General features: G+C 36.7%; 2 long non-coding RNA genes and 1 pseudogene across 2 annotated transcripts; 1 reads left to right on the forward strand and 2 right to left on the reverse strand.

Moving 5' to 3' along the window:
- The first annotated feature begins 208 nt into the window (after positions 1–208).
- On the forward strand, positions 209–9,071 carry LOC116204002. The gene is made up of 3 exons (XR_004156328.1): positions 209–464; positions 996–1,197; positions 8,374–9,071. It is a non-coding gene; the product is annotated as an uncharacterized LOC116204002 (long non-coding RNA).
- A 6,810-nt stretch (positions 9,072–15,881) lies between these two features.
- LOC116204003 lies at positions 15,882–17,345 on the reverse strand. Its single transcript, XR_004156329.1, has 2 exons — positions 16,890–17,345; positions 15,882–16,321 (listed from the first exon to the last, which is right to left on the reverse strand). It is a non-coding gene; the product is annotated as an uncharacterized LOC116204003 (long non-coding RNA).
- A 63-nt stretch (positions 17,346–17,408) lies between these two features.
- Positions 17,409–19,500, reverse strand: LOC116204298 (annotated as a pseudogene).
- Positions 19,501–22,824: the final 3,324 nt, after the last annotated feature.

The following is a 22,824-nucleotide window of genomic DNA, read 5'->3' on the forward strand; positions in this document are numbered from 1 at the left end:
GTCGGACCGAAAATTGGACCTATAATCGGTCCGGTTCTATTAAAATCGGAAATGCACAAAAAAATCGGTAAACCCAAAAAATCGGCCGGTTTTTGAGAAACCCATCGAACCCATTCGAACCGACCGGTTGGATGGGTTCTGGATTAAAAAAACCCGACCCGAATATCTTGACCCGAATCGAAATCGGCCTAATTGGACTTGGAAGGAAACCCTAGCTCAGTCTTCTCTTCACCTTCGACTTCCAGTTCCAGCTCGGTGACTCAATCTCCCTCTTCGAGCTCCTCTTCATCTGATTCCTCTTCATCTTCGAGCTCAATCATCGACTCCTCTTCATCGGATTCATCTTCAGTGACTTCAGTCGGCTCTTCTCCTTCGAGCTTGAGCACAGTTGATTCCACTTCTCCTTTGAGAGGCAGAGTCCAAACGAGTTTCCTCGATCTCACTCGTTGTTCTTCAATCAACCGGTAACCATCCTCCCTTCTATCCTCGATTTCCGACGCGTCTGCTGACTCTGCTTCTTCTTTTGCTACTAAGAAGAAGTAGGTAAGTTTACTGTCATGCTTTGCGAAGAAATTAGTGAGGAATTGTAGTTACTTATACAAAATTAGAGTTGCTGTTAACAGGACAAGCAGTTGGTTATCATTTGGCTAGATCATATGTAGATGCTAAGCGGAATGTTCTGTGAAGTGATAGGAATATCGATACGTTAATGCATAATGTTGGTTGTTAACGACTGCTTGTCGAGTTAGAACTTGAACTTGGTAAAAGAAATTGCTTTAGAGAATCTGAAGTCTCGATTTTTGTTTGTGAGGATAGTTTGTCATGGAAACGTGCATACTCCATCATTCACTACTGCTATAGGAATGTGGCATGGATGCATGATCTTCAATTTAGGTGATTCTTGTAGAATGATCATCCGCTCAAAGTGGAAGCCATTGCTGGGGTTGTTTCAAAACTTTGGCTTGCTTGTCTAATGAATTTGTCGTTTATTTCAGGAGAAGGTGACGAATCCCTTGTTTGAAAAGAGGCCAAAGCAATTTGGAATTGGAGGGGCTCTGCCTCCAAAGAGGGACTTGACTTGATTCGTCAAATTCCCCAAGACTGTTCAGATCTAGAGGAAGAGGAGGATTCTGAAGCAGAGGTTGAAGGTCCCACCTACTCTTAACCAGTTCACAAAGACACTGGATAAAAACCTTGGTAAGCACGGCAATAAGCTATTGTGATATGTTGTGTTTGAATTTTAGATGAGGTAGTTATCATGTGAACTTGCTATTCTATGCACTTTAGTGAAATTATACTAGTTGTCGAATGCTGTTACTTGTACATTCTCCATCTATGGATTATTTCTCTGCTGGTTCCATGAAGCTAACTACCCTTTCTGTGCTACCGATGTTAAAACCAGTTTGGGACTTCAATTTTTTTTTTTTGGTTAGTTGTGACTTCACTGTCAAATGACTATCAGTTCTTTTCGATGGGTCATTTACAATCAGATGCAAATAATTTTTTTCTTGTATTTTTTTGACACATCATATTAATTATTATCTAATGTATATTACTATTTTTTTGTATTTTATATTATTTTTAAAAAATAATATTTATTTATTTATTTTATAATTAAACGTGCGGTTCGACCTATCGAACCCCCAATTGAACCTATAAACCCATGAACCCATGCCTCGGCCGGTTCAATGTCCGGTCCGGTTCTGATAACACTGTATAGAAGAACTTACCACTACAACAACAAATCCTCTACCTTTCCTATACAACTAGTTTATATTTATATTTATATATTTTAATAATTAATATTTTGTGCAGTATATTTGACAAATATAATGAAGGCCGACGCTATTTCCACAACCTAATGTACCATTTCCACAAGTATTATTGGTTCCTTGACAAAAATATCCTTATTCACAAATATTTAGGATCTGTAATATCATGATACTCTCTTTCCACCAATATCTTTTGCTATTTTACTTCATCAAATTATATTATCTCTTCCTTAATTTCACGATCCTATTAGAGCTTATCTTTGTTTTATTTATTGGGATTTTTACCTAAAATGACTTATGATTTGTCCGTTTTGTCAAATCTATCATATGTTTTTTTTGTCAAATTTATCCCATGGTTTACTTTTTGCATCAAATCTATCATGGCGTTATCTTTTTCGTCGATATCTAACGGCCGTGCTGACATGGCACGTGGAGAGATAATGGGCCACACTTGCCACGTAGGCGCCACGTCAGCATGGTCGTTAGATGTAGACGGAAAAGATAACGCCGTGATAGATTTGATACAAAAAGTAAACCATACGATAGATTTGATAAAAAAAATATAGGATATATTTAACAAAACGGGCAAATCATGGGCCATTTTAGGTAAATACCCCTTATTTATTTATATATTTACTTTGCGACACATACAATTTCAATTCCTACTTTTTCTTTCACTACTAGTGAAGTCATTTGGTCACATATATAATTTTCCATCTCCTAGTTTATTTGAGCAAATAACTAATTTCTTTGTTTCCATATTGCAATTCAAATATAAATTACCTTTATCCATCTTTTCCTCATCATTCGACATTCTTTTTATTTTTCTAAGATTTTAATTAATACAAAATATTAATATATGTCATGATTTATGAAGTAACCGAGTCTTTCACAAAGAAAAAGAAATTGCATCTGTCACAAATAGAAGAGAAGAGAAGTTCATCATCTGCTCATATAAATTACGGGTTATGGAATATATGATCGTTAGAAAAAATAACAGAATATATATGATCTATTCATAAAAATTAAAGATCATCAAAAACAGTAAATAAGTTTGTAAAGTAAAGATAAGATATTAATGGATTCAACGGAGAAGAGAAAAAATAGACTATAGGGGTGAAAAGTTAACGATTATACACTTGATAGAACATGATTTACTTAGTAAAAAGAAAAAAAAAACAATTTGTTGGTGGAGAGACTCATGAAATCTATATATTGTGTAATTCAATATACTCTGATGAGAGTCTTCCAAAACTTTCCTTTGGATCAAGGAGTGTCTTCCGTTTGGATCGATGAAGACGTGCCACATCAACATTCTCAGCTCCCACATACATTTAGTTAATGCAATATACGAAAAATTTGAAAAACTGTATTTCATGATCTCCATATCAATAGTATTTTAAGTCGTCATTCCACTGAAATTGTAAAATATATCTCACAAAAAAATAAAATAAAATATATAAATGTAATCGCTTGTGCAATTTAATATACTCTTATGAGAGTCTCCCAAAGCTTTCCTTTGAATCGACTAGAGTCTTCCATTCAGATTGATGAGGACGTGCCACATCAGTTTCCTCAACTCCCACATACTTTTAATTAATGCAATATACGAAAAATTTGAAAAACCTTATTTCATGATCTCCGTCATCAATAGTATTTTAAGTCGTCATTTCATTGAAATTCTAAAATATATCTCACAAAAAATTAAATAAAATATATAAATGAAATTGTTCGCTCAATTCAATGTACTCTCATGAGAGTCTCCCAAAACTTTCCATTGAACCGATGGGAGTCTTCCATTTGGATCGATGAGGACGTGCCACATCAGTGTCCTCAACTCCCACATTCATTTAATTAATTCAATCTACGAAAAATTTGAAAAACCGTATTTCATGATCTCCATCATCAATAATACTTTAAGCTGTCATTCCACTGAAATTCTAAAATATATTTCACAAAAAAATTAAATACAATATATATATATATATATATATATATATGAAATCACTCGCGGAATGCGTAAGTAAGAAGACTAGCTAAGGATTAAACCATAAACTTGCTTAGAAATTAAATGGAGATATTTTAGTGAAGCAATCAATAATCAATAATAAATAGTAAATTTGGTTGTGGATTTAGCCCCGGCCTATAATGAATTGATAAGTTGAATAGTAAATTCATCCAGTTAATGGATAAACCATTTTGATAGAAACTCCAGCCCCAAAGTGTTTGGTCGGGACTCTGAAGCACTAGGCCTGCCTAATGACCAATAAGATACATATGTTACCAAGTTCATCTATCGAACTAGTAATGAGAGTATTGCTCATACGAAATCTTTGACTAATTATAATTACTAAACTTATTTCAACAAATTCAAGTAATTCAACTAAATTAAGCAAGCTAAATAAAGTACAGCACATTAAACTTGATTGAAATCAAGGACAAAGGCTCCTAGGATGTACAATTTCCCCTAACATTGAATCTCAAGATGATTCCTCTCCCATATTATCAACTGACTATATTGTTAATCTATAATCTATAATTCTTTCATCTCTCCGTGCCTCTCTCGAGCGTCATTGAAATGTACTATCTTGTAACTAACTTTTCATTCTATTCCTAGACATGTTAATTAGCGAGAACCCATTATGAATCAACCCTAATTTGATTATCTAAGGCGATTAGGTATAATCCAATTCTTTTATCTAATAATCCTGTTTTCTAAGAAAAGATTAGTATAGGTTACTCTTATTACGGCTAAATCGAAAGGTCCTTTCCAAGTTCATCTAATTTATATTAAGCATGTAATTCATTCAATAACAAAAAGAGAGCGTTCACAACTTTTAATTGAATATTAAATTTCATTGCGGAAAAAGAGAAGAAAGAGTTCATGGTTTTAGGAAGAAATATATCATCTGAGAATGAAAAGATCCCGTATGTTCCCAAAACAAAGCCTTGCGGCCTTCCGTCTTCTGGAAATTTCTCCTTTGGTTGGTCGTGCCTTCCAATTTCAAAGCACCAAACGGCGGGTGCCTCCACTCGGTTGCTGAACTCCCCTTGAGAAAAAAAAAAAAAAGATTCCCAACTACTCACCCAAAAGGGAAAAAAATAAATAAATTCCCCAACTACATTTTAACATTAGTTTCCTTATTCGAATTTCAAATCAAAGGCATCCTAAGTCTTTGAAAAATTAATCCACATATTCCATTCGAATATCTTTAGATTTTAAAACCAACAATGGACTGAGGGAGTCCCGAATTCAAAAATTCTAAAGTTCATAACCAGTGCTGCTACAAAGACACCATTTCTTCAATCGAGCCCCTAGGCTTGCAGTAGGAAAGAAAAAACTCGGAGGCACCAGCCCGATTGCTGAATTAATGGAACTAGTCGACGAGCCTCCGATAGTGTAGAAATTTGAATTGTAATAAAAGACGCTATTCAATAATCTTTGATTTTCTCGAATTTTTTCATCTTTGTTGGTCAATTTTTATTCATTGAGAGAGCAATACAAGAAGAAGAGTCAACGTGAAAGAAGATAACAATTAGATACTTTTCATATATTATTTTTTCAAATTTCCTTTTAGAATCACTTATCAAGAAGATTTTCTTTATAATTTTAATACAGAATTATAGAATAATTCGGAAGGTTGTATCAAATATAGCGCTTGGACCTTACACCTTCTTTCATAATATAATTACTTTAATATATTAATGAACTATAACATGTTATTACAATATTATGCCAAGTGTTCATCATCGATTTGTGAGCATATGAATAGTCAGTCAATGTAATCCCTCATTTATTCTATGTGGCACGATCCGGTGTTTCGCCTTAGCTTTTAATATTTATATAGATGTAGATATGGATATAGATATAAATAGATTCTTTTTTTTAATAACATTATATAACAATTTTTAATTGAAAATGACTTTTCAAATTTTTAAAAGGTACTCTATAAGTTCTAAATAAAACAAAATATTTTTTAATTTTTTCTTGAGAATTGTTTAATATCTAATGAATATCTTCTTATAAAAAACCTTGTTATTGTTTAGTATCTAATGAATATCTTTTAATAAAATATTATTATTATTATTATTATTATTATTTCTATTATTATTATTATTAATATTATTATAATATTCATGCTTATAAAGAGGATAAAAGAAATAAAAAACAAAAAAACATTAGGAAGGTGTCTATTAAAGTATCAATTACATGAAAGCACAAACAATTCGGAACTTCTAGATCTCCCATGCTAGGAAGAAGATTGAATGTTATTAGGATATAAATTACATTGATTATATCACATTTACTTGAGGAAAATAATTATTATGGGACATATTCATAACTTGAATGGAACAACTTGACAAAAGTCTAACAATATCCAAAATATAAATTCTAAAATTCAATTTGCAAAAGAGCGGGCCATATGACTAGTATTTAATTAGAGAGACGCTTGTCGAAATCAGACTAAAATGAATTTAATCTTGAATGATCAAATTATGACGAAGGAAATAAAAAATTGAAAATAAATAAAGTAGAGAAGTGGCTTTTATATTAGGTCACTTGTCAAGTCAAAAGAGAGTTCTTCTTGGACCTCCTTTTTCATTAAAATAAAAGAAAACTAGTTTTAAATAACATGCGTTGGTTCACACATTTCGACATTTGTTTCTCTTAAATAAAATCTTAGGATTCAGTCTTGTAAGTAGTAAAAATCCATACTGTGAGAGTTTCTCCTTAATAGGCTAACTGGACTCAAACTGAATTACCTGTCTCACTTCTGGATATCAGAATATGCACCGAAAACTACAAACTAGTCTTAAATCCAAAAAAGGACCTTGAGAGAAATAGAGTATCCGAAATTTATTGTATAATGTTATGTCACAATAGGAGTATTGGTCACAAACTATAACGAAATATATAAGCAAGTACTTAAGTAATAAAGCTTACTAATTTTTATTTACCTACATTATATATTTGTGAGAAACAAGTTCATTTGTCTAACTTTTACTTCCCGAAATTACCCTTACTCTATATATTTAGATTTATTACAATCATTAAATTAAGGGACACAATTGTAAGATATGAAAAATAATATCCATTTTCGATTATAAGAGAGGCCCAAGGCCCAGTACAATTAAAGAGAAATCATAAATAACTAATAAAGGGACACGGGTAGTTTCATCAGGTATCGAATCTATGACCTTTAGGTCAACAAGTGAGGACATGCACCACTGCGCTATATCTTCTTTTTATTAAACTACTTATTAACACTTCATAAAAAACACCCATTAAACCGTTAATGCACTTTTCATTATCTCACATTCACTATTTTCTCTCCCCTCTCACACTTCTTTCTATTTTATTGAAAATGTGTTCCATTTTTTTTTCATTCAATTGATTTATTCTATTGTTTTATTATTTTACATTTTAATTAAAAAATAACACTAATAACCAACAGCATAATTTATTAAATTCATGCATTAAGCCCATACATTAATAACAACATAATTTATTAAATAACTCCACACGTAGTGCGGGTAAGCATCTAGTAACCATATAACCAACAAAATTAGTCAAATTAATAAAGATGGTCATTATAATTGTAATTTTTTTTTCATACTTTTGTTATTAGATGAGATTCATTTCTGATAAATGAATTAGTCTATTTGAAATCCCAAAACCTTTCTACTTAAAAACGAATGTGTGTAAAGTGGGATATTATATTTTGTTGGTTCAAAGAAGTAGGTCTCAATTGTTGGGTTCTAAGTTTATATCTAGAATTTTAGTTTCCCCATGAAATACTTTAAATGATTTTTTTCATAAATTTTATTTGGTATATATGCAAGCCTTCTGTTAATATTAGAATTTGTGGCAAAAAAATATTATTTTATTTTTTTGTTTATTTACGTTGTGGAATGAAGAATATGCAAAAGAGGATTAAAAAATGTGCAGATATTACTACAACTTTCAAGTATAGTTTTTTTTTTATTGTAGTAATACTTTGTGGCAAAATATTACTGCAACCTTAAAATATGTATTTGACCTCACAAATCCAAGAATACGCAAATCACAAATCCAATACAGATAATAGAAGTTTCAATTCTGCAACAAGAAAAGACTGCAAATCGGATGCTTCGGGGAATCTACAGTGGCAAATATTGCTAAAGCTGATGAAGAAGTTAACAGGGAGAAAACAGAGGACTGAAGAAAGCTTCATTTGACCATTGATGCATCACAAATGGAACCTAACCATACATGGCATAGCAGAAAAGTTGACTTAGAGATCTTTTGATATGATACTTTGATGTCAAACCAGAAGAGAAGCTATTATTTGAGATTTCCGTAGAAGACCACTCTATCCATACAAAGTATCTGTCATTCTGGACATATTTCGGCATCGGTTTCGAAACTCCTTTTCGTTTGAACCGAGTTGGCTATTATTCAGTTTAATCTGCACAAGATAAATCTTTTCCCTGCCGGTAGGAAAACACAAAATGAGATTGTTCTGACTTTACCGATCTTCCAATAGAGTTACCCTAATCTCATTCTCACTGTACTCTCTTCTATTCATTACAATGTTTTTTCTGTCGAGATACTTTCCAGGTAGAAGCCCAGTCCCTTGGGCTGACGAAGTGTTGCACTCTCGGTATCCAGCATCAGAAGCACAGAAGACATTGTCGGTCTATCTTCTGCACATACTTGAATGCACAAGAGCCCAACTTGTATGCATCTCATAACTTCCAAAAAGCGGGAAAGAATCATCCATCCATTCATCTATCAGCTCATATGCCTTCCCTTCAACCCATTGTTTCCACGCCGACGATCCTGATATGTTAAATGAAAATCTCAGAGAAGGGCATCTGTAAAATACGATGAGCTTTTGATAAGAAGTTTACATGGCAAAGAAGATTGAAATGGTGGTCAGGATGGTGAAACTCTCGGTTCCTTTGTGCCACTAATTATTTCAAGCAAGAGCACTCCGAAGCTGAAGATATCCGACTTTATTGAGAATATCCCATCAATGGCATATTATGGTGACGTGTAGCCGCTGCATTTCAATCGTGAAAGTATTTTCGACTTTTGGAGACACAAAACAATTGATATGAATTTTAAGTGTCAAGACGAGAAGGTTTCATGTATTTTTTTGATGGCTTACTATGTGCCGATTATTCTTTTGGTTTTCTCTAGAAAATCTATATTCCATGTTTCTTTGGCTCAGATAAAAGAAAACACAAACTGTAAACTGTAAAGTTCCTCATTTGGCAGTGCAATATCTTTCAGATTTTCCATTTGCACAAGCAGACATTCAGTTTTAATGGCCGCAAGAATTTTACGTTTACCTTTCTCATACCCTGATAAGTCTAGAGATAATGAAGGATAAGTTCTGCCAAGTTCTCATCGATGACAATGAAAATCTTTCTTCTGTTAGAGGTGACATCCGGCCTGTTTGGTGGGAAGATGTATAACCTCGCGCAGTGGAGATTGGGATGATCGTAACAGGCATTTGATCAAGGATCAAGCACTTTGGAAACGGCAGAACAGCAACGGTAAAGAGCAAGAACACATCATAGACGGGCTGGAACAGAGGGAGAAAGAGGGTTCATTTACATTTTTGCAGGTTAGTATAAAAGGCCAATTTTAGAGCAACAATAGAATGGACAGGATGGTTTTGGTGAAAAGGAACGTACCGTTGAAAGGGACTGTGGTCATTTGAAAGTCAGAGACAGACAACAACGAGGCCCAATCGCTGCTGGGTTGGGCACGATGGAGCAGCAAAGGGGCCGGTAGGCAGAGGCCAATAGGCAGAGGCCAGTGGCGAGGGGGACAGCGAAGTCCACGGTGAGGGCTGTGTGCGCACTCGAATTTTATCTCGTCGGGGCACGCATGCGCGCGCCTATGCAATGCGGCTTGGGAGTGTCCACCTTTCCAGGGATGCGCGACGGACGCATGTGAGAAGGAGTCGCCACTTGTCATTTTACGACCCGAAGGTCGAGGGCCGGCAAGTTACCTGGGTCTAGGGGTACGGGGTACACCTAATTGCTAAGGCATATGGTATGCGAAACCCGAGGTTCCTAATTCGGAGGTTATGTTACATGCGCGCCTATATCTCGCATGCCCTATTAGTACTCTATCTTGTCTAGGCTTGCCATTTTAATTTAATTACCACTTAATTAAGTTCCGCTCATCTTACGCGTTTTGACACCGTAAATTCGAAAAAGCACTCCGACAGTCCACTCTCCGACCAGGATTCTTACATGAATAAATGTACAATGTAAACCCTTACCTTGTTCTCTCAAATAAATAAAATACAAATTACAACAATTGAATCCCGGTCGGTTCGCGTTCGGTTGTTATTCCACTCGTGGCTCACCGTGTGGTTTGAGTAACCGAAACCGAAATTAAAGCAACGCGGGCTCAGAGAGCCGGGGGTCGGGTCCAATCGAACCAACGGATGGCGAAAGAATCATGTGACTCTCTTGATAGCAGTAGGATCGGTCGAGCTCTCGGGTCATGTCCGGCCGCGACTTACTTACTCGATCCGAGTCGTCTTCCACATAAACACTACTAGGAGCGAAGCAGTAAGTCGAAATAGGACTCGATTCCGCACTCAGGTTGCGCACGCTAGGTGTATGGGGGCGTTGGACCCCCTGATTGACAAAAGAGGGTGTTGGACCCTGTGTATATCGTATCCTAGGGATCCGGGCTCGACTTGCAATAAATAAACAGAAAACATAGAGTTGTGTCTTTTAATGTCGTGTTTACGTGATTAGCCGATTCGTGCGGGATTTCGATCAAAAGCGTATCTAATTATTCACATGTGCATATGAACAAGCAAAATCAGTCACGGCAGAACTTAATTTTGTCAATTTTAAGTCCGAATAATTAATTAAACCAATTTTGATGTATTTAATCGATTTAATTCTCTTAAAGCCGAGTGAACATGAGATTGGTTCGTGTGAATTCGTTCTCGCTTCAAACAACCGGTTTTAATGTCGAGTAATTAAAATATTCCAATTCGTGCTTTTGTTGATTTAATTAAAACAATTATTTTATTATTATTATTTTTGTCGTTCTTTTCTTTATTTTTATTTTTATTTTTATTTTTTTATTCAATTTTTCGACAAGATAATCACAAAGTTTATCATCGCAATCATCAAATTTATCCACGAATTAAGACCTACGCATGTCACTAAGTCGGAGTAATATACCTAATCCCGGTTCAAACCGGAAATGTGGCGGTCGGACTGGCAGGAGGCGGTTTGTATAGTTCAGACCTGCTGGACGGGCGCTGGGCCGAGCGCGGGCGAACTGGGCTAAACGCGCGGGAGGTGGGCCGAATGTGCGGGAGATGGGCCGAGCGCGCGGGAGTTGGGCCGAGCGCGCGGGAGATGGGCCGAGTTTGCGGGCGAAACGGGTCGCGCGTTCCGGGCCGAACCCGAGGTGAGGCGGAATGGGTCGGATCGTCTCGGCTGGACTAGGCAGAGCGGGCTGGGCCGAATCTGCTGGGCTGGACCTGCACAAACCAAAAAGATGGGCTGAGCCCGTGAGAAGGAGTGTGAGCGGAGAAGATGAAGTTGGGCGAAGGAGAGGAGTCCGGCGGCCGCGGATGGCGGTTCCCGCCTCTGGGCGCCGCGGCGACGGCACGGGAGACGGTGGCGAGTACCGCCTGGGCTACGCCGTGCTCGGGAGGGGCGTCACGAGGCCCTGGTCGGCTAGGATCGTGGGGAAATTTCGGTTTTTGGCGAGGTTCTTGAGTTTTCCGACGAGGGATTTTCCGAATTCAATTGCCGGAAATCGGGGGAATTGAGAGGGGGAAATATAGGGGTTTTACTCCGGGGAGTGTCGCTGGTCCGTTCCCGGGGAGAAATCGGAGCGAGAGGGAGGGATTTCGAGCCTTTCTTTTTTCGGGAGGTCCGAGAGTCGGGAGGGTTTTTTTTTTTTTTTTCGTCCGAAAGAGAGCGGGACTATCCGGGAGAAATATCGGTCGAGGGAGCGTGCCGGAGAAACGAGCGGTCCCGTGGTGGACGAGCGTGTCAGCCGTGGCAGGCGATCGCGGTGGGTGGGCAACCGCGGCGTGTCGGAGGTGGCAGAGGGACGTCAGTGAAAGAAGAGAAGAAGAAGAGGGGGAAGAAGAGAAGAGAAGGAAAGAAATGCGGGGTCGAAAAGGAAGAGGAAGAAAGGAATAGGGGGCGAAATGGAAAGAAGGAAAGGATAGGGGCGAAAATGAAAGGGTCAGAAAGTTCTGACCCGCGTCAGAAAATTCTGACGCTGATCTGGCCGGTCTGATCCGATCTGATCGATTTGACGCGATTTGACCGGTCTGACGCTATCTGACCGGTTTGACCCTTGGAGAGAGATTTTTTTTTTAAATAAATAAATAAAAATGCCATCCTTTTATTAGGGTGGACCAAAATGGGATGCTGATAGGCTGTTGGTGATTCACCCACCAAGAAGTGAGCCTTTTAAATAATCGACATCTCCTTTTGCAGGAGATGTATCTGTTGAGGCTAAAATAAAAATTACAAATTAATAGACGTATCCATTCTTTAATAGACTTGTGTTCAATGGAGAGTTTATGAAAAGAAAACATCCAGCCAACAGATCATTATTACAAAAAAATTAATTGGTGAGAATGGACAGTTTCATAAAGAGTTCGAGTGAGATTCTTCAAAATTGTCGGTTAATGATGGTGGTTATTATATCTTAGAGTGATTTGTCATGGAAACTCATCTACAAACTCAAAGCAAGTAGGCAAATTTCCCTTAATAACATCTGATTTGCGCTAGAAATTATATTCCTCCCTCAACTGCAACTCCAACCATCGACGAGGAAAGTATATCAGGACTTGTTTACTTTGCCTAAGATGACCAGATCCCAATCATTCAAACCTCCGACACACCCATCAAGCAGTGCAAACAAGTTGCTGTAGTGAATCTGCAGATGGCGAAAGTCGCTGTGGCTGATAACAAAGCCAACAATTATTGGAAGGAATCGGAAGACCAGAGAAGCTTCCTTGATGGTTAACTCAGCCATGCTATACATATGTCGTTGTTCTCTAAATAGAAGAGTTCACTTAGAGACCACCGTTTGATGCAATTATGTGAGATTTCCGCAGATGGACCCAGAGATCAGTCAATTAGCTTCTTGGGCGTGTTGAACTTAATATTCATGACTCTCAGAGGTCACGTTTGTTCGAAACAAATCTGATTGTCTGAACTAATGTTCTTTTTCTCAGATGTCGATCTTGCGGCAGGAAAGAAAAATCAAAGCGCCCCTTTGGTTGGTCGAGACAGGTCCACATGTGCCAAAGAGTTTATGGCAACTTGATGGAAAATTTCAACAAATCACTGCTTAAGAAATTGCGATGAATCAGAGAAGAACACATTCAAGCTAGTTCAGAAAATGAGTTTGGAAACTAACGCACAGAATATTGGTGTTAGTAAAAAGGATCTCTTGATCAATCCAGAGATCATTTTGATTGACTAGTAGCACAAATCGAGTTTAATAACACTATCAATTTGAATTTGGTGATAGACATAACTTATTGTAGCCAAGCTAGCAATATGGGATAAAAATGATCATTGAGATCATTTAAAAGATAAACTCTCACATGATTCAATCAAATGCTAACAATCGGATAGGTAAAGATCTAATGGTTTCTTGTCGATAATGACCTGTCGATTTGTTATGGTTCAAAAGATAATGACCTGTTGGTTTCGAACTTCTGGAGATATAATAGAATGAATCTGGGCAGAAAGGGACTTATTCGTACCCAACTCTACCGGCCTTCGAATAAAGTTACACTAATCTCATTCACACTGTACTCTCGTCTATTCATTAGAAGGTCCTTTCCATCGGGGATCCTTTCCAGATAAAAGCTTGGTTCCTTGGGCTGAAGAAGTGTCATGCTCTCACTGTCAAGCATCAGGAGCACAGAAGACATAGTCGATCTATCTTCGAGACATTTTTGTATGCATAAAAGCCCAACTTGTATGCATCTCATAATTTTCGAAAGTGGGAAAGAATTCTCCATCCTTTCATCTATCATGTCACGACCCAAAATTTCAGTAGAATTTCCCATATATTTTCTCGATCTCTATTATCGCATAAACTATTCACATAAAAATCTGTTTTCCATAAATTTCCCAATATATATAACCAATTCAGCAAGCTCTAATATGTATATACATCTCAAGAGAGTACTCTTTCTCACTCACATCACTAAACCAACTAAACACAAGTTTCAGGTCGTAACATATTTATAGCATTCTACATGAACTTACAACTTATACTATGAATGGGTCTAACTACAAAAATCCTTTTACACTGATCCCTGATGTCCAAAAAGTTCTCCTGTACTACTAGTCTAGCTCTTAGCTCATCTGAAAATATTATATGCAGGGGGTGAGCTGCATCTCAGTAAATACTATATTTCGAAGTAAAATGAATTAATATTAAGAACTAAATATATTTTTAAATGACCAAGTGTTCATATAGATAATACCAGCATACCCAAATCCATAATCTAATTCACCAACATAACATATTATACAATATATACAAATAATTACTAAATTCATTCTGAAACAATCAATTATCTTTATAACCATATAATAATATTAAAATTAACCATCACCTCAGCATCACCTAACACTCATACACTGCCTAAATCAAGCTCTAGCAACAACACAGCTTTCACAAAACAACTTCAGACAATCTCAATAATCATCACATCTATAGCAATCAAATCAGACAAACAATATATAACACAATTAATCAACTTAGCCATATGGTCGCATTTCCTTGCGACAAGTTAAGACGGTACCGTAATCCTGCATTTCTCACCCATAGCATCCTCAACTCCCAATACTCATATCTCATAAGTGGGAGCCGCCCATTAACTTTTGGCTGTAAGAGTTGACCTCAATTTATATTCTGCCGGGTCCAACGGCCGATCGGGCTCCTTCTTCTATTCTGCCTGGTCCAGTGGCCGATCAAATTTCTATTTATATTCTGCCGGGTCTAGTCACCGATTTGGCCCATTTTATAATCCTCCGGGTCTAGCGGTCCCATGACTATAGTCAAACAGTATCAGTATACACAAGCACAATTCCAATCACATTACAATAGTATCATATATCTCAAACACAATCAACATATACAATCACACCGCATATTTCAAGTCAAAATAAAAAATAAAAGGGCAATTTCTCTCAAATCCTTTCACACAACCCAGCAAGAACCATTTCTTAATCTCTAACTATCACAATATTCTTCTTAAATAATTTATATAATCATAATACATCATTTCACAAGGGAATAGAGTACTCAAAGAACATCTAACATATGGTCCATCGAATCAAGCCTTCGGATGCAAGGATTTGGTCTCCTTAGTCCTACCAAATGCAAGCATAAGACGAAAACAAATCATATATCATATAATTCCATCCATGTATATATATATCATGCCTAACCATGTGCCATTCTCTTCTCTTTTTTTTGCTAACCCGGGGTGTCTAGGTTTCGCCCGACTAATCCCCGAGATTCCGTGAACCCCGACGACGCATGAAACGGGCAATCATGCCAAAGGCGCTCCGGTGGTTCCAAAGGATTTCGAGCCCAGGATCGGGTGGATACTTAAGCTCCTCCTTACCACTAAGCTAAACTTCTTAGAGTTACCATTTGCCATTCTCAAGAGAAGAGACATTTGCTCTTAAATTCTAGGCACTCATGCAGCCATAATGGTCAATCATATAATCAATAAAAAGGTCAACAAATCAAAAGGTATATTAAGGCGGCAAGTTCTTCTTAATGAACTTAACAACCCAATCCTGATAATTCAACATACTGAAATCCTATAAACTCACATAAGTTAAAATAGAAGTCCTAAGCGTAGGAACTTATTACAATCAACTTCTTCTAATTGTTCTACCTCCATTCCATCCCATTTACTTCCCATCAGTATCTTTTTGCAATAATAAGAACCGATCGATAATTGACTTAATCTTTTCCTCAAATCATCATTTCAATTTCACAATGTCAAACAATTAGTTAACGGAGATTAAATTGCTAAGACAGTTATGTTAGTAAAAGATTAAATCCATCATCAAGCCCAATAAAGCATTTTCATGCTTAATTAAATCGTCAATCAACAACCTCCAACTTAATAACATAACTAACATTACCCAAGCTATAGCAGCAAAGGGAAGCTAAATCACTTAACAAAACTCAGAGAGATCCTAAAATCAACTATTAAAGCAACTTCATCTCCGCACCTAAGCATATTACCACTTCCTGATTTGCTATAACACAATAGGGCTAAGTAAAAGAGAAATCTAATCAGCAATACATACCCAAAACCCGTCAATAACGGGACAAGAACGCGAGGTTAGGTCTTCCTTGCAGTGTTCTCTGATTTCCTTATTTCAATATACCCTCAATCTTCTCTGCCTCGTTCATCTCTCTATTCGGTTTCTCCACCCTTGACCTGCTCCTTTTTATATCACCTTCCCTTTTCTATACCCCGATAAGATTAACCAGCCCTTTACTTCTGATTTCATAAAGAAAAATGACAAAATTAATTAAGCAAAGCTCAAAGAAATAGCAAACGAATATATACCTAAGGTGCTCACAACCTAATTAATTGCAAGCTACAAACCTGAAATGATTTCCTACTTCCAACCCCGATACACTCTTAGCCTACTAAGTTCTCACCAGTCTTATGTGTCTTCCTCAACTACTCTATCCTTCCATAACCCTCATAAGGCTTAAACAATCTCATATAATCTACTTCCTTCAGCTCAAAACAATTTTAAGAGAAGTCAACCTTCAGATTTACCTATCTTTCACTCAAATCTCCAAATAATCCATTTATAAACAGAGTTCAACATTGCATCTCTAGTTCTCATCCAACCAAACTCATTAATTGCAATCAACAAATATAAAATTAGAACGTAAATTCAATCCTCCATCGAATGCAATCAAGCTTAAGCAATCTCATCCACTCTAACTCCTCCAGCTTAAAATGAAATGAAATTCAATCGAATAAGAAAGTAAGAGCCTTAGACTCCACTTAATTCGGTAAATACCTATGCTAAGACTATAGAACACCGACTTACCAACCGATCCCGAAGTCCAGCCTTCTCCTCCTTCGTTTCTTCCTTTGTTCTCTCTCTCTCTCTCTTACTGTCCCTCTCTGTCTCTCTCTCACCTGATCACTCCTCGACATGAGAACGAAGCCAAACCAGCAAGAACAAGCAAGAGGAACATGAAATCGGCAGTGGCTAGAAGCTAGGGAATCAATTAGAAGCTCGTGAGATAGAAAAGGAGAAGCTCCGATGAGCTTGACGAAGCTCGAGAAGGTCGTCAATGGCAGGCTCTCGTTTTCCTCTTTTTCTTCCCCCAACTCTCTCTATCTCCCCCTCTCTGTTCTTCGTCTCCCTCCCTCTGTTCTTCGTTTTCTTCCTAAACAAAAACAGAACAAAATGAAAAAGAAAGAAGTCAATGGCAGTGGGGGTTGCTGAGGGGAGAATGAGGGGAAGAATTTGGAGCCAGAGTCCATGCCTCCATTCTTTTTCTTTTTTTTTCAGCCACATAAAAGTCATATGTTTGAAAAAAAATCTGCCGGGTCTCACATATCAGTTCACTTGCTTTTCCTTCGACCCATAGTTTCCATGCCTACAATTTGAATATATTAAAAGAAAATCCCAAACGAGAGCATTTATAATGCATGACTAGCTTGTCAATAAGAAGCTTACATGCCCGAGAAGAGAGAAATAGTTGCCAGGATGGTTACACTCTCTGTTCCTTTTGCTGCAAACTATTTCAAGCACTAGCAGTCTGAAGCTGAAGACATCCGACTTTATTGCGAATATCCCATGAACAACATATTCCGGGGACATGTAGCCGCTACATTTCAATCATGAAAAATACTTAAGTATTTTCTTTTTTAGAGACTATAAAACAATTAATATGAATTGGAAGTATCTAGACGAGAAGGTTTCATTAATCTTTGATGGCTTACTATATGCCGACTATTCTTTTGGTTTGCTCTAAGTACTGATCCTCCCCAAATGTCCTGGCCATGCCAAAATTCGATATTTTTAGATTCACCTGGCTATCCAACAAGACATTGCTAACTTTAAGGTCGCGATGGATAATTGTCAACCTTGAATCTTGGTGAAGATAAAGAAGTCCTCTAGCCACTCCCACAATGATGTCAAATCTCGTCCTCCAGACTAAACTTCCTTCAGTTGTACCTGGAGAAGCATTTCTGTGAGTTTAATTGATAATGACATATATTTCACGGTTAAACAGCTAAGATAGAATCGCACTGACTGAATATAAGAGAGTCCAGGCTTCCATTGGGCATATACTCGAACACTAACATCCTCTCTTCTCCTCCGATGCAACATCCCAAAAGTTTCACAAGGTTTCAGTGTTGAAGTTTTGCAATCAGCATGACCTCATTCTTGAACTCATTGAGGCCTTGCCTAGAAGTCATTGAAAGTCTCTCTTCTTGCCCATTTGGGAGCTGGCCCGGTTTAAGTCGAAGCGAATTTCTTAGAATCAATTAGACAATTGATCTCAATACATGATGCTTATAAATTATTGATCCCAACACGCTTTAAAGAAGGATATTGGATGACCTGGTAAACAGGCCCGAAGCCTCCTTCCCCTATCTTATTGGAGTAGGAAAAGTCATTAGTTGCTTGTGAAATCATGACTGCATCGAACGAGGGCAATTCGAAATTCTCCTCTTCTCCAGCATGAATATCAGATCTTACCCCTCTTAAAATTAACAATTTCTTAGGACTTTCCTGGGTTAACATCGAAACAGAGATTTCAGGATTTTCTTGAGATATTATAACAAATTTTCTGTCTCTAGTAAAAGGGAGGAGTTGTGGCCAAAAAAAAAAAAAAGGTTAAAGGGAGGACTTGGTTACCTTGGCCCTTTCTTCTTCTCCAAGAAACCCATAAACAGAACATTGCGGAAGAAACCGATAGAACCACCGCCGCATCAACCACCAACTTCTTCCTCCTGAAACCTACTTATGTTAAAATGACTCGGTATGCACTAAAAACAAATCAATTATCTTGGATAATCTCGCATGAACAAATGAAATTGCATTACCGGTTACCTTGTTCTGAAGCTACAACCCAAATGAAAAGTTCACTCCCGTAATAATCATCATTAATAGGTTCCCTTATGTCAAGAAGATCTCCAAACCAAAACTGACAGCTGCTCCTGTCTCTGCTGTCACTAGTGCTTCAATAAGCAGTGCATGTACAATTCCTCAAGCACATTTTCTCGCATTCCTTAGTGGTTATGCTACTATTCATCTCAAACTGCAAAAGTTCGGGCAACTTCATCCGCTTCACCCGTTTAAAACCTTCGGGAACTGAACAATTGAACGGGCTTTTCCTTACACAACCGCCTGAGAACCATAGGTCAGGCATGTTAGAGTCCTCAGCTAATTTGGATATATAGCCAGGAAGGCATTTGCAAGTTTGAATTGGATTAGCTAAGACACAGACTGCATTAAGCCTGCATTTTGTACACTCATCGCAAGCATTGTTTGGTAACTCGTATAAAAGTGTCCAATCTAGTGTTTGGTTGTCCCACATGTAGTGTTGGAGCTTGCCTGTGTAATTTACAACATACCTTGACAAAATGTCTTGGTTATGGAGATAATATGTACTGTAAGCTTCCTGAGTACCATAAACCATTATCGGGATGATGATTGAATCGGAATATGTGCGGATACGGCTGAAATGATGAAAACTTCTGTACCTGTTAAAATGATAAGATAAAAACAGAGTGAGGCGTCAACATAAATGGTACAACGACTAGAATTGAACTAGGAGGCTGAACCTATTAGTTCCTATGCGAGGGTGTGTGGCACTATACCATGTCCCCTTTCTCTATGATGTATATGCTTTTGTGATTTCATCTAATTGGCCTAAAAACTTGTATAGTTCTTGTTCCCCCATAGTTACAAGAGATGATAGGGGGAGGTGAGAAAAGGTGCGTGGAAACTACATTCATGCCCTATCTCATAACATTTAAATGAGTTAATATCAATTGATTTGCCTTTTATTTGATCATGCAATGCATATATACAGGATGGCCGTTGTCTTCCGATCGACGCATGAAGGGAATCTGTACTTGAGAATTTATTTGACACGCCTCAATCTAACATGAAAAATATTCTCTTAGCTTTTCATATTGAACACCTCTACAACAATAGGAGAAAGGATCAGCTAGTAATGCTTAAAGATGTGTCATGATATATATAAATGTTTAGGAAAAGAAATCTTTAGAGTAGTTGACAGTTGTCTTTCATCAATCTTTCATACGAAAACACGATAGTAATAGGAAACGAAGTAAGTGAGCAATCGAAAAAAAACATGTGCCAAAATATACAATAAAACTTACAAGAAAAGATAAATGCCATGTGATGTTGCCCTCAAGTGCGGTCGGCGGGGATTCATTCAGTAAGAGAACTGGCCTAGAGAAGGATCCTCTGCACTCTTCTATGACGTAAGTTGACGCTCTATCCCGAGCTTAAAGTCCATACTAAAATTCATTTCCCCAAACATCGTATCGGTAGGATGATCTAAATTCTGCTAGAGATAACTTTCCTAGTTATCATATTTCAAAACCAAGTTTCCTGAATGAAGGAGCTCAGCGATTATACTGCTGCTTGAGGATAGATTCTGAGTATTCGACGACCAAAACGCTCGTCCGGAGTTGTCTTGGATGAAAAGAGTCCCATGCTCGATCTTCAAAAGACCTGGTGAGCCATCAAGGGGTTTATTTCTATTTACAACCCAAACAATCGTTCTACTTGGGATATTATGGAACCAAATCCCGAGATAACGGTTGGAAAAACCCCAGCTCGTATTTTCCACGGGCAGAGATTAATGTGGCACCCTCCCTTATCGGTTGGAATTGGTTCAATGAATCCATGGACGCACAAAAATCTAGCAGCGATAATGAATCAAGAGGTGAGCAGAATACAGTGGAACACACGAGAAATCTCATTTGATGTTCAAGATTGACCCAAATTCCTCAATAGTTGCTGAGCTATCGTGTATGACAGAGTTAAAATGTCTTCGTACTTACTCAGGAAATGCCATTGTGTCTGCAGCTTCCGTGCTGAAATGTCTTCGAATTCTACTATCATATTCATTTAATGACCTCTCAATTAAAAGATTATGGAGGTACTAGACTTTTTTACTTGTGCGTTGCACATATAATTTTTCCTAATGGAGATTTGTTGGACTTTTTTTTTATTGTAAGATTATAATTCCTTTTTTTTTTCCTTGATGGAGAATTTTTATATTTTTTAAAATTAATTATAGCTTAATTTTGAACAAAATAGTTTCCATAAATTATGCATATCCAAAGTACAATTATGTCGCCATTTTATGCACGTGAATAATTAATTTGTTATATATAATTTAAATTTTATTTGCTATAGTAAAATTTTTATCATAAATTTAAAATCATATGAGATTTGCATTGCAACAATCTAATAATATATTGAACTTTGTAATATAAATTTTAGTTCGTTTATAGATTGTATAGTTCCATATCACTTAAAAATTAATTTTTCATACATAAAATTTTACAGATTGAAGCCAAAATACCTATATAAATAATCCAAATAAAGTCTTTTTATTAATTTTTTTTATTTTTAAATACAAACAAAATTTTACAGATTGGGGGCAAACATATTTAGATAAATTAATTCAAGTAAAATTTCTTTTCTAATTTTATTATTATCAAATTAATCTTAATCTAAATTATATAGAGATAAATTTTATTTAGATATTGACCTTTTAGCCCTATATCAATAAATATTTACATTTTCAGCTTTATTTACCTTTCTAGCCTTATATCAATAAATATTTACCATTCTAACCCTATTGATTACATGTGTTATAACTTTATATATATATATATAGATGGAAGAAAAATTAAACCTGGCAGGAAGGGGTATGTTGACTTGACTTGATGTAAGCTGTCAAGTAATTGATAATTAACAGACCATTAGCGTTGAAACATTTTCTATCTTCCCGTTGAAAAACGAGGTCCCCCACAAGCAAACCTATTCGCTGAGATTCCAGTTGGGCATCAGCTTTAATTTGCTCTGGCCCCACGATGCTTCCACTAAGTTTCGATATAGTCGACTATTGAAAACACAATTTGCCAATTGCACCATACATGGTCACATTTTGAGGTAGGAGCAAGTGCACAATCTGATTTTCTTAGGGATCTATAAATCTATATCTGTATATCTATCTATTTAATATGAAAGGAAGGTTTAGTGGGCTGCTGTATATTTGTAATTATGACCTCAGAATAGCACAGAATAGTCAAAACAGATCAACCGCCAAACATTGGTAATTCGAAATTCTCCGCTTCTCCAAATTTGAATACTCAAAACAATACAAACGAAAATCCATAGACTAACACACGGAAATCTTATCTCTACCGTAGAACATTCAAATTCTGCAGTATGTAACACACGGAATCCATAGACTAACTCCTAATTCAGAGAATAACTTAATTGATAGAAAGTGCTTAAATTGTCTCCAGTTAAACTTCTCAGAGCTGAGCGGGTGATTTTGAAAACGATTTCGTATTTGTGATGTACAAAAAAGAATCTTTACAATTTGTAATTTGATATTTTGAAAATTTCATCGAGTCCACTAACACTTTGGTCCTTCAATTTTTCAATTATTAACACTTGACTATATGAATTTTCAAAATCGAGAATTTGGTCCCTAAATTTTTAAGAACCATAACAAAATGGTCCTTTTAGGGACCAACTGTTGGAAAAAAAATGGCTAAAAGGACGTTATTATTATTATTTTTAAAAATTCAGCGACCAAATTCTCGATTTTGAAAATTCATGTAGTCAAGTGCTGGCAATTGAAAAATTGGAGGACCAAAGTGTTGGTGAACTCAAATTTGTAAGATTCTAATTTCCAAAAGATTTTTGGGTAAATAATTTCGGAATAATTTGTTGATAATTTTATAAC

The sequence above is a fragment of the Punica granatum genome, chromosome 4, assembly GCF_007655135.1.
Source record: "Punica granatum isolate Tunisia-2019 chromosome 4, ASM765513v2, whole genome shotgun sequence".
In the NCBI taxonomy this organism is placed as follows: domain Eukaryota; kingdom Viridiplantae; phylum Streptophyta; class Magnoliopsida; order Myrtales; family Lythraceae; genus Punica; species Punica granatum.